General features: G+C 43.5%; 1 long non-coding RNA gene across 1 annotated transcript; it reads right to left on the reverse strand.

Annotated features, from left to right (window-relative positions):
- Positions 1-1,383: 1,383 nt before the first annotated feature.
- On the reverse strand, positions 1,384-12,233 carry LOC307102998. The gene is made up of 3 exons (XR_013813774.1): positions 11,117-12,233; positions 10,854-10,937; positions 1,384-4,692 (listed from the first exon to the last, which is right to left on the reverse strand). It is a non-coding gene; the product is annotated as an uncharacterized lncRNA (long non-coding RNA).
- Between the last annotated feature and the right edge of the window lie 1,320 nt (positions 12,234-13,553).

Raw genomic sequence — 13,553 nt, forward strand, 5'->3', positions numbered from 1 at the left:
AGGGGACAGACACTCAATGCAGGAGCTTCCCCCTGGTGATCAGTGCACTCCCACAGCAGGAGCACCGCTCAGCTGACTGACGGGCGCCAGACGCTGGGCTCAGGGCGGGTGAGCACAGCTGTGGTGGCACGAACCTCTCTAGCCTCTGCGGCAGCGTGCCACCACATGGTGGTGATGCAGGCGCGGCGGGGCCAGGATGAGCAGGAGTGGCGCGGCGCCCGGCCCCACTACTACATCCCTTGGGGGATGTTGGTCAGCCGGCAGTCCGACATCCCCCGAGGGGTCCCAGATTGCGAGAGGGATCAGGCCAGGCTGAGGGACTCCACCGTTGCCTGAATTCGTGCACCGGGCCTCTCGTTGTTAATATTTTGCCAGGCTCAGGCTCCTTTGATTAGTTAGCAATACCAATAGATCATAACTGTTAGTTTAATAACCAAAGGCTAGCTCGGGAACCGTTCAGCTAATACATGCCACTTTCTTTTCATCTTCAGATATTAACCTTTGTGGGTAACTATTGGACCCTATTAGGTATAACCAGCAGCCTACATTGCAAAGAAGGTCGGGTATTACTGTATTGGAAAATGGGATATACAATCAGAAAAGTCAAGTCTTTGAGTAGTCAGTTTCCTAAATCTTTAGTAAATTACAGGTAGGCATTTAAAAAGTATGTGAGGCTTGCTTAAGCCAAATATTAACGCTGTAAGAAACTCTCTGGTACACTAAATTTTCTCACTCATTTTATTTTGTGATTTATCTAGAATAAAACATTATTACGTTCTTCTTTTCATGAAGACATAATCATTTTTAGTTAAAGTTTACTGCAAAAAGAGAAAAACTCGTGGACATGGACAACGGTGTGGTGATAGCCAAGGGGAGGGGGTGGCAGGAGGTGGAGGAGGTTTGGGGGTATAAGTGGTGATGGACGGAGACTTGACTTGTGGTGGTGAACACACAGTAAGTACAGTGTACAGATGATGTGTTGTAGAATTGTGCACCTGAAACCTATATAATTTTGCTAACCAGTGTCACCCCAATTATAGTTTAAGCTCTACAGTGGAGACACCAGGGCACTGGGGCATCAGTCACGGGCAGGGTCTGCTAGCAGCTAAGGCAGCTCTGACCACCCCGGAGGTGGGGCCGCAAGTACCAGCCTCCCCCCACGTGTCCTTTCTTTGACTCTTCGGTATTCCCCCCAGCGCGGGACCACATTACCTCACTCTTCACTGGCAGCTCCCCAAGCTGGCTTCCCGCACCCCACCCTTACCCCATACATGCTTAGGGCAGCCCTTTCATCTTTCCATCCCCCGTCCACGAACCAGCTGGCTCTCCGGGTCCCTATGGCATCTCGTCTCAAGTCCTCTGCCTGGCTGCTAAGGCCTCACATAACTGACTTCCCTCTGATTTTATCCAATCACCTTTTCATTACCCAACCCACCCCTACTGCAGCACGAAGAAGGCTTCACCTCTCTTTAGCAGGCAAAATGTTTGTTCTCAATTCTGTCTGGAATTTTCCTCCTGCACTCTCTGCAGGGTAATACAATACAAAAAAGTATAAATTTTGGAGTCAGACAGAATGTAGGTGTGAATCTCAGTCAAATTCTCTCTCAATTTCTGTGTACACACACACACACACATATTATAGATACATTTATTGAATAGCTACAGTATATCAGAAAGAATGGTAGGTTCTTTGTCTCAGGAAGTAGCTTCTTCTTCACACTACACCTATGAGGTAGCTGTTAGGATTTCCCCCAGTTTACATGGGGAAAAACTGAGTCACAAAGAAAGTAATCACACCAGTTAGTATAGAAGATGGGATTCAAATCCAAAACTGCCTGGAATTCAGAGTCAGTAGTCTTAACTACGTAATAGCAACTGGCTAGTTGGACAAACTTGAGTAAGCTACTTAATGTCCCCAATCCTTCCTCTTCTCATATAGAAACCGGGATGCACTGGTAACCGTCTGTTCTGCAGGATTAAAGAGATTATGCACGTGGAGCTACTGTCAAAGAATGTGGCATTCAAAAGAGGCTCCATAAATGCTTCTGTCTCTTTCCTGTCCAATTACATTCCACTCCTCTCTCCCACCTGCCTCTTCCACGCAGCCTCCTGGGAGAGGGAATAACCTGTTTCAGCCCCCGTGATTTCTTCCTCCTGTGCAGTCCTAGGGTTCTGAACTTTAGTGTTAGATTGTTTACTAACTATGTCATTTAAATATTTAAATTAGCCTTTGCCTCTTCACCCACAGGTTCTCACAGGCAGTATCCACACATTACATCTCATTTACATCCCCTGTATTTTGCAAAGTACATCATAAGAATCAGGTAAATGCTGACTGGATTAGCGATGTAGCCCCCTGGGTGCAGTCTAAGATAGATCTTGCTTTAGAAAAAATTTCATACTATATTTTAAAAATGCTTATAAACAGGTATTAAGGTAAATACAGATTCATGATGTATCATGTATCCAGCACGGGTAACAATGAATTGAAACTGAGGAACAAACTTTAACTTTCCTACTTTATGCGCTTAGCATGTTTGGGTCCCTTGTGCCTGTGACGCACCTCGTTGTTGAAGGCTAACAAACTCTTGGTGTTTGAAAAGGTAGAAGTCTTACTGAACCGCCACATTACCAAGGAAATAATGTTGATACTAGAGAACTTTAATAGTACCCATCCTTAAATATCAATGGCAGCCATTAGGATCTAAGTGCTTCACACATGTGTCGATTACTCAGAGCAGATGATTTCCCCCTGAGGGAGTCATAAAGCCTATTAAGGTAACTGGAATTTATAGAACTGGCTAACTATTGCGTTAAGCCGATCCTGGGAGCAAGCCAAGATAAGAAGCCAAAAATGATTCCACTGATACAAACTAGAGCCAACACGTAATGACAGCTGATGTAAGGTTCCAGTTCATTCTCTCTAAGTTTTAAAGTAGCCCTAAGACCACTGAGCCCTGGCCAGCAGACTCCCCAGGAGGAATAAAGCGCCAGGGCCTTAGGTGTGGCCCTCTTCCAACCCCAAAGACCTCACCCCAGAACGGGCTGGCCTACTTCCTGTCCATTACTTGCAGGGGCACAAGCCCTACTTTCACTTTTAGCTTTTGGCAGGGACTCTTCTCTAAATGTTCTTAATTTTACCTGTTATCTTTTCACACATGATCTTAGCCAAAAGTCTGAGAAGCGATCTCTTTTTAATGAAACAAATTGATCATTCCCATCTATACATTCTCAACGTATAGACTTAAAACGTCAGTGGGAGTCAAAAGGAGACAGTGCCTCGTGGTGAGAAATTCTTTGATGTGGACATGTGGGCATTAGGAGCCAGATGAAGGGTACCAACCACACTGCTCAGCTAAGTAAGGGTCCGGCTAAATGGAAAGAGGACTTGAGGGGAGAAAAGTTCAATATAGCTATTCCCACTATTTCCCACTGGTCAATTTCTAACTATCAGAAATAGACAATTTTAAATGCAAATTTCAACTACACTTCTAAAAGTCATATATTTCATTAGAGAAAATGCCAAGCAATTTGGTTGCGATGTTGCAGAATGAAAAGACACTAAAGCTTTCTGACAGGGGAAAGATTTATGAATACCCAACCAAGCCGGACGGAAAAGTGTATTTCTGTGAAAAAATTCTGCAGACAGCTTAATCAACCTCCCTAAGTAATGTTACAGTGCCTCAAGTTTCTCCTCATTCTGCTAAATGTCACTCCTGTGACAGACACTTAAACACCATGTATTATACCTTCTACTTCATAGAGATGATATGTCAACACAAAGTCAAGTAATAAGATGAAATTCGAGACAGGCAGTCTTCTGGAAGTTTCTATATAGCTTTATAATTGGCATTGTATAGACTCAACATCCAGATGACTGTCCCCAATTTTTTCTCAGCGCATGAAAAAGAAAACCTGTGTATGCATCCCTGATACTAGAATCTTTTGTGCCAGTTTTCCTCCGGATGAGACTTCCAGAAGGCAATGTCTAGTCTATTAGAAATCTTCTTAATTGCTATTTCTTGCCATGAACATCAGTAAGCCACCTTGGCAATGTCCAGATTGTTCAGGATCACAGAGCAGACAGCTCTTATTAGGAATCCCTCCCAGCCCACAAAACAGCTTGCTCTCTCTTTCCTACTTGAAAACATGTTTTGATGAAATAGGTATTCGTTTTTTTTCTAGAAAGAACGTACATTTCTTATCAGCAGAGTCTGAAGCAAAGTCCCAAGTTCCCTTTAGGAGTAAATGGAAAACAAGGCCACCAACAAGCACAGTTCCAGAGCGGCAGGTCATCTCTGGAATGGTTCCCAGAAGCGCACACAAAGGAACTCCAGGCCTCATGTCACAAGAGGCTAGAAGGCAGGACGGTGCTCCCGAAGCAGACAAACAACTCCCCAGCCAGAGCCTCTCAGGAACACGAGTGGGCAGTAATTAATTCAGGACTGCTGGTTCCTGGATTCCAGCGAAGGAAACTGAAATGTCATACCTTCATTCACAACACTGTCTCCTGGAATTATTTTTTCCGGATTCCTTGGGAAGTTCAAGTATTTGAGAAGAATATCAGGAACTGTTGTTTCAGTCTGTTTTGTGAGTAGATAATGGCCTTCCAACTCCATTATTTCAGGAAATGACATGCGCGGCATTGTTCCTGGATGGGGGTAGCACTGGTTTAACGAGACCCGTGCATGCCTATTAAACAAAACCAAACAGAAGCACGCAGTCTAAGCCACTTCGCTGAACTCAGACTTTTTGCATCTGGTCTCTAGATAAGAGGCTGGCTCCAGACAACCAACCCACATACCAATAACATTCTTTCAAAAGGGTGAAAGGAAAACATGTTTTGAGAAATGAGAAATTTCACCCAAATTACTAAATGTGGTAATAAATAACTTTGGTAAATTATCAAGTGGGGTTCAGCAGAGACCTATTTGAGAGGCTAGATTTTCCTCCAATTTGGGTCTGAATCAAAGGCCAGCCTGGGAACTAGAAGTAAGACACATTCTATCCTGAGAAGTGCCTTTGGTTCCATGGAATATATTAGCTGATCTTCCTGAAACATGACGTCATTTGTGGTACCAGCTGGATGGGTGTGCCAGCTAAGGATTTACAAAACTAGTGTTTCCTTGGCTTTACTGTGTATTTTAAGATCATAGAAAGCAGTCTAATCCAGCTACGTGCTCCGAGGGGAACCACTTTGGACTTCATTTCAAGAAGTTTAAACTACTTATGGTCATGACCTGTCAACCTTTTTACGGATGGCTTATAAAGAGTGAATTCCCAATGGGCACCTAGAATCAATGATGATGGTGATAAAATTCTCATAAAAGCAAACATTAAACATAGCACATATATCAGGCTGTGTTTTAAAATATTATATAAGTTAACTCATTTAATCCTCCAAACAAACTTATAAGGTATGTTTTGTTACTTTTACCACCTTTGTTTTACAGATGAGGAAGCTGAGGCACAGAGAGGTTAAGTAACTTGCCCACAGTCACCTAGTTTACTGGCAGAAGAGGGGGAATTTGAACTCCTCGTGGACACTCTTACCCCCTTAGCTACCCCATTTTTCATGGTCCTCAGATACTTCTGACTCAGTGAGGATACAGTGGTCACATCTCCTCTTATTAGAGACTAGAGGCCTGGTGCACAAGATTTGTGCACTGGAGGAGGGGGTGTCCCTCAGCCTGGCCTGAGCCCTCTCGCAATCTGGGACCGCTCACTTCTAACCACCTGCCTGCTCCCTCCTTAACCACCCGCCTGCTTGCTCCTTACCTCTTGGCTCACCACACCTTAGCGCTGCTGTAGAGGTGGGAGAGGCTCCTGCCACCACCGCTGCATTGGCCAGCCATGAGCCCAGCTTCTGGCTGAGTGGCGCTCCCGCTGTGGGAGCACACTGACCACCAGAGGGTAGTTCCTGCGTTGAATGTCTACCCCCTGGTGTTCAGTGCACATCATAGTGACCAGTCGTTCCAGTTGCTCCGTCATAACAGTTGCTGGGCTTTTATATATATAGATTATTATTTGGATAGTCTGTCTATAAAATGAAATGTTCCAAAAAAAATTTTAAAAATCATGGTAGAGTCTCTATCATGATTTAAAATTAATTTCCTATAGTTGCTTTAGGGAGGTTTTATTTTTCCCTGAAGAGTACTAGTATGCTGTTACTATATGATCCTATATAATAAAAGGGTAATATGCAAATCGACCGAATGGCAGAACGACCGGTCACTATGACACACACTGACCACTAGGGGGCAGACATTCAATGCAGGAGCTGCCAGGGGGAGCGCTGCTCAGCAAAAAGCCCTGAGCCAGGCTTACGGCTGGCGAGCGCAGCAGTGGTGGCGGGAGCCTCTTCCGCCTCCGCGATGGTACTAAGGATGTCCAACTGATGGCTTCCAGATTATGAGAGGGTGCAGGCCGGACTGTGGGACGCCCCCCCCCCTTCCAAGTGCAAAAATGTCATGCACTGGGCCTCTAGTACTTTAATAAAGAGGAAACCATTTCCATAGAATATCTATGCCTAGTATTGTCATTCAAAAATTTAAGGATGTATTATCTTTAAATGCTTTTTATTTTATTTTAATTTTTTTGTTAATCCTCATGAGAGGATTTTTTCCCATTGATTTTTAGAGAAAGTGGAAGGAAGGGGGAAAGAGAGGGGGAGAAAGAGGGAGAGAGAGAAGGAGAGAGAGAGAGAGAGAGAGAGACACTGATGTGAGAGTGTGATCAAACTTATAACCCAGGTACGTGCCCTTGCCTGGGAATTGAACTGAAACCCTTTTGTATGTGGGCCACCACTCTAACCACTGAGTAATACTGGCCAGGGTTTAAATGCTTTAAAAAATCCACTACAAAATGTAGAATATAGCTATTTAGAAATACCTCAATTTTTCATATTACAATTTTAGAAAATTAGATGTGACAAAATTTAGATGAAAAGAGTGCTAGACTATAGCACATCCACCCATCTATCCATCCATCCATTTGTCCCTCCATCCATCCAGTCAATCAATGACTCTCACATACTAGGCATTAGGAATACAGAATGGATAAGACAGACAAGGTTCCTTCCCTCATGGAGTTTACATTCTAGTTGGGGGGCATTAGATACAAATGCGAGGGTGCTATTTAGATTGAGAGGTCAGGGAAGGACTCTCTGAGAGGACATTTGAACTGAGAGCTAAAGAAAGTGATGGAGGAGTCCTTGTAAGAGCTGGGGGAGGAGCATGTCAGGCAGAGGCTCTGGGTAGAAATGGGCCTGGATATGTTTGAAGATCAGCTAAATGAAACTAAGCAAGGTCCACAGTGGTGGGAGGTAAAATGTGACATAGACAGGACCTCACAGGCCTTGCCAAGGAGTACGGATTTTACCGAGTGGGAGAGGTTGTCATTAGAGGGCTCTAAGCAGGTGAATGACATGCTCTGATTCATGTTTTCTGAAAGAGACATGGCTGCTGCATGGAAAGTGGATCAGGGGCATGTCAAGAATGAAAGCAAGGAGACTGGTTAAGAAGCAGTAATTAGACAAGTTGAAGCAGTGATTAGATTCAGGATATATTACGAAGGCAGCGCCCACTTGGCTAACAGCTGGGCTGGATGTGGGTGTGATGCAAGATGGAGCAGGATGCCTAGAATGTGACCCAAGCAGCTGGAGAAGTAGTAGTGCTGTATACTGAGGTGGGGAAGCCTGAGGCAGGGGCAGGTTTGGGTGGGGCATCAAGAGTTCTGTTTCAACACTGAAGTTACCTTTTTATACCTATCTAAGTGAGATGCTAATCAAGCAGTTGAAAGTATGGGAAAAAGTCAGGGCTGAAGGTACAGACTGGGGAGCTGACAGTTAAGGTCAGGGACTGGCTGCAGGGAAGAGACTAGGCTGGAGGCCTGACCCTGAAGCACATCAAAATGAGAGGCTGGAAAGAAGACCCAGAGAGGTAGAAGGCAAACCAGGAATATCCAATCAGAAAGTCATATGAAGAAACTACTTCTAGAAGGAGGGAGTAATCAACCGTGTAACTGCTGAGACAGATTAACATGAACTCAGCATCAATCATGGATTCGGCTCCGTGGAGGCTGCTGGTGACTTTGACCAGAGGGGTGTGAGTGGAGGAAAGGGCTCAAGGGAGATACAAGGGAAGGTGAGTGGAGACAGCAGCAGATATCTGTAGCTCTTCCAGGCATTGGGCTATACACGTGAGCAGGTAAACGGAGCAGTAGCTAAAGGGTAAATGTGGAGCCTGGGTGGGCATCTTGGGTTTCGGTGGCAGTTCTAACACATTTGTAGAATAAGTTAATGGTCTTGCATAATCTCTACATGTTTATCTTTTCATCCTTGTGCAAAAATGGAAATACATGAACAGCTCCTTCCTTAATTCCTGCCACACAGCTGAGATCGGGTTGGAGCATTTGAACAAGGTTTCACTGAAGATTTGGGGGTTACATCATAGAAATAGCCACAAAATAAAATATAACTAGATGGTCTGGTTTAGAACACATAACTCACTCATCTCTGGTGCAGGCACTCCTCCCTGACTCCCTCCATGTGGCAGAGGTTTTCTGTGACCCTGCCCACTGGGAATGCAATCAAGTGCTCGTAGACTTCAGAAAGTCCCAATGAGAAAGAGGAGGGGAGAGGAGGAGAGAGGCTCTCACATCACACCCACCTGGTCCTCTCTCAGAATCCCCACTTTCTAGGTGATTAATATAGAGTAATGCCCACACATTCCAGGACTCACGTATGGTCTGCTCTGTGTCTTTAATGAAATATCTACACGAGATTATGACAATAAACTCAAGATCAGTACAAGAGACACACAGAGGAGAAACCAAGATGGCGGCATAGGTAAACACCTGAACTGCTGCCTCGCACAACAATTTCAAAACTACAACTAAAAGACAAAACGGACATCATCCAGAACCACAGGAAGGCCAGCTGAGTGGAAATTCTATAACTAGAAGGAAAGAGAAAAGCACACTGAGACTCAGAGGAACTGCAGAAGGCAGAGGTACAGAGGTGCGTGCACGTGGAGAGGGCTGTCAACTGAGTACGTGGCTGGCTTTCTCGATTGGGAGGGAGACAAAAGCTCCTGACTGCTCTGAACTCCAGTTCCGGGCAAGACTCTGAGGACCCAGATTCATTCGGGGAGAAACTGGACTGTCTGGCAGCAGGAGAAACTCGAGGGCGGCTTTCTCTCAGAGGTGCTTGCAGCGATTACCGCGGGACACTGAGAGCCAGGGGCCTCTTAGGGCAGGGTTGATGGGAAGCCATTGCTGTCTGTTCCGCCCTGAGACTCCACCCCATCCAAGCTAAGCACAGAGGCTTTTGCAAGTCTTGTCTCATAAGGGTGTCTCCAGCACAGAAGTTCTCCCAGCGTAGACACAGCTGATGCTCACAGCCAATTGGCCTGCAGCTCAATTCCTCCCAGTGATACCAACAACAATCAAGGCTTAACTACAACAAGACTGTGAACACAGCCCACAAAGGGGTGCACCAAGAGTGTCCACCTCAGGTAACTGGGGAGGCTGAGCCACTGGGCCCTATAGGACAGCTAGCACACAAAGACACTCTATCAACTCAGGGAAGCAGCCAAAATGCAGAGACAAAGAATCAGATCACAAATGAAAGAAATGGAGGAAAGCAAATGACTGGATATAGAGTTCAAAACCACGGTTATAAGGTTTTTCAAGAATTTTCTAGAAAAGGCTGATAAATTTAGTGAGACCCTCGAGGATATGAAAAAGGACCAACTAGAAATTAAGCATACACTGACTGAAATAAAAAATAATATACAGAGATCCAACAGCAGACTAGAGGATCGCAAGAATCAAGTCAAAGATTTGAAATACAAAGAAGCAAAAAACACCCAACCTGGAAAGCAAAAAGCAAAAAGAATCCAAAAATATAAAGATAGTGTAAGGAGCCTCTGGGACAACTTCAAGCGTACCAATATTTGAATTATGGGGGTGCCAGAAGAAGAGAGAGAGCAAGATACTGAAAACCTATTTGAAGAAATAATGACAGAAAACTTCCCCCACCTGGTGAAAGAAATAGACTTACAAGTCCAGGAAGTGCACAGAACCCCAAACAAAAGGAATCCAAAGAGGACCACACCAAGATACATCATAATTAAAATGCCAAGAGCAAAAGACAAAGCGAGAATATTAAAAGCAGCAAGAGAAAAAACAGTTAGTTACCTACAAGGGAGCACCCATACGATTGTCAGCTTATTTCTCAACAGAAACTATGCAGGCCAGATGGGAGTGGCAAGAAATATTCAAAGTGATGAATAGCAAGAACCTAAAACCAAGATTACTCTACCCAGCAAAGCTATCATTCAGAATTGAAGGTCAGATAAATGTCTTCACAGATAAGAAAAAGCTAAAGGAGTTCATCACCGCCAAACCAGTATTATATGAAATGCTGAAGGGTATTCTTTAAGAAGAGGAAGAAGAAGAAAAAGGTAAAGATAAAAATTATGAACAACAAATACATATCTATCAACAAGTGAATCTAAAAATCAAGTGAATAAAAATCTGATGACCAGAATAAACTGGTGAATATAATAGAATCAGGGGCATAGAAAGGGAGTGGACTGACAATTCTCAGGGGGCAAAGGGGTGTGGGGGGTGCAGGAAGAGACTGGACAAAAATCGTACACCTATGGATGAGGACAGTGGGGCGGGGGTAAGGGCAGAGGGTGGGGTGAGAACCAGGTGGAGGGGAGCTATTGGGGGAAATAGAGGAACAATTGTAATAATCTGAACAATAAAGATTTATTTAACAACAAAAAAAGAGAGACACACATAGAGCAGATTCGTGAGAAGAAGGTGAGTTGTTATACTCTTACCCTTGCAGACACCACTGGAACCTGGGATCTCCACACCACCCTGCCTCACTTCATGGTAACCCAGGGCTGTGATGCAGGATGAGCCTAAGCAAGAAAGAAGGGGGAAAGAAATGGAAAATAAACCCTTGGAGGCTGCTTTCCACCCTCACTTGTCATTTCTCCAGCTCCCGTGTAAGCTTGTGGGCAGCAAGCTCACAGCACCTTAGTCACCTCACAGACTATCCCACACTTAGAGAACCAAGGACAAATGCATGGAAGCTCACCGATTCTGCGAATTGGGGCTCCTCTATCCAGTGATGGGTTTAAAGAACTATGACTGTCACCTAAGTACATTTAAAAACAGGCCTGTGTGGTGGTGGTAGGGAGGGCTGCTTCTCTCACCTACTTCTTATTCTCAACAAATCCTGTTAAAAACTTGAAAATCTCTTCAGCACCAGAGAAGAGAAAAGCTGAGACTTCATTTGGAAGTGAGACGGAGAACTTCGCTTTGAGACAGTAGATGTAACAACAGGAAGGAAGTAGCCTGGGGACAGAGGAGTCAGCCTAAACTGTAGAAGCCTCCTCCCTTCAGAACTAAGCGACTCTGTGACCCCTGTTCCTACCCAGCCACAGGACTGCCGGAGCTTCATCAAGAAGGGTACAGTCCAGGTCCCACAAGTTGAAACTCTGGGCACACACCTCAGAAAAAATCATTAAATATAGTGGCTGATTACTAGCTTAGAGCATTACACACTGCTGCTCCTACACTGGTGCCACACCATCATGAGACACAACCATCTTTGCAGGCTAAGAGCCTGATCACTGCGTACAACACTGCTTTTATCTGGAGATTCACTGCAAGTTCTAACCAGATAACCTAAATTTGTAAGAACAACAAAAAAAGTGTGTTAATTGGGAATAACTGTTTGTTTTTTTCCCCAAAGAGATAAGATTTCAAGTTTCTACTTTCACCATATATAGTTTACCTTAAAAGCTTTCCCAAGACAACAAGCAAATATCATAAATTAGCTGGTGATAGATGAACCTAATACTTTTAGACCAAAAATAATTAAACACCTTCATCTAGTATTTACCTTCATACTCAGTCACTATAAAACAACTGTAAACAGCAAGGACAATTCAAATCTTCCTCAGTCAAACTCGGGACCAGCCTTACAACAGGGAGAGAACTTTCCTTTTTAGATACACAGCACATGTTCGAAGCATGGGATATAAGACACATTCTTTGTTCTTGAACAATTTAGTCTTCTGGGAAAGGAAATGGGAAATCCTTATATAGTTGTAGCTGCTTAATAAAACCCCACAGTATTTTCAAATTATATAAAAACAAAACATTTATCTAGACAAAGATACATTTTTGATATCTTAACATCTTTTTTATTTTCCTAATTTATAGTGCTTAGTGTTCTCAAAAGAAAAAAATTCAGGCACTTGGGATAACAGTTATGAATATTTATGTATATCATATATATAAAAACAAAGGCAATAGAGCCGATTACGTAAATCTGCAGCTGTGTTAGTATTTGTCATAATGTAAACAGTACATAGACATATCTATATATGGATGTTAAAAATTCCCACTATCTTAAATTCCAAAACAAGAGCTTCACCTCTAGCCCTACTCTGTCTAGACTAGGAATTGCTATTTTCAGCCACATTCTAACAAATCCATGTGTAGGGTAGTGATTTCCTCTATCAATCACACATCTGAATCTATAGAGTAACTTTCCTGTAACATTTCCATCATGCCACTTACTCTAATAGTCTATTACCTACAGAAAAATGACAACTTATTAAAGCTGGAAATGCTGAGAAAATTGTCTAAGTGATATGTTTAAATTCCTGTATACATTTAGTGACAGGAACAGCAGTCTGTTACAGCACACAGTAGCTGCTGGGCACTCAGACGCACTGGCCCCAAGGTTCTCAAAGAAGAGCCAAAACTCCTTCCTCTACCTCCATGGAAACATCAATGATGAGAGAGAATCATCAATTGGCTGCCTCATACAAGGCCCTACTGGGGATTGAGCCCACAACTCGGACATATGCCCTGACTGGGAATCAAACCGTGACTTCCTGGTTCATAGGTCTATGCTCAACCATGGAGGCACACCAGCCAAGCCCTTGCTCTACCTCTCCAGACCTGTTTTCATACCAGATGGAAACTAGACCAGTACATGGGGCTGGTTAGAAGTTTGGCTTTGGAGTCAAGTTCTGTTGGACTCTTCTGCTCTACTACATTCTGTGTGATTTTGGTTCAGCCTCTGTGTGTCACAGGTTTCTCACTGCAAAATGGAGATGATAACGATATCAGCTTCATAGAACTGTTGTGAAGATGTAATGAGACAATATGTGTAAAGTCTTTGAAACAGTGAATAACTGTTGACCAGGTCAAAGGATATGTATGATAAATATAATTACTTGCATTTGAAATGAGAATCTTAAATCAAGCAAGAAGAGTTAGTACTGTCAACATGTATGATAGAGACTTTAACAAGACAAGAATCAGGAGGGCCATGGGAGGAGCTCTCATATGGTATGTCATGAGAAAGCCCTATAGAAATAACTCTGTTTAAAACAGCTCTGTGGTTATAACAGCCCCTCCCATACACTTCCTTTTCCCATCTAAAAAGGAACTTGCTTCTTTTTTTCCTTTTATACAATTATTTATTTACTAGTGGCCCAGTCACGAAATTCATG

This window comes from Cnephaeus nilssonii (assembly GCF_951640355.1).
Source record: "Cnephaeus nilssonii genome assembly, chromosome: 7".
NCBI classification, from domain to species: Eukaryota; Metazoa; Chordata; class Mammalia; order Chiroptera; family Vespertilionidae; genus Cnephaeus; species Cnephaeus nilssonii.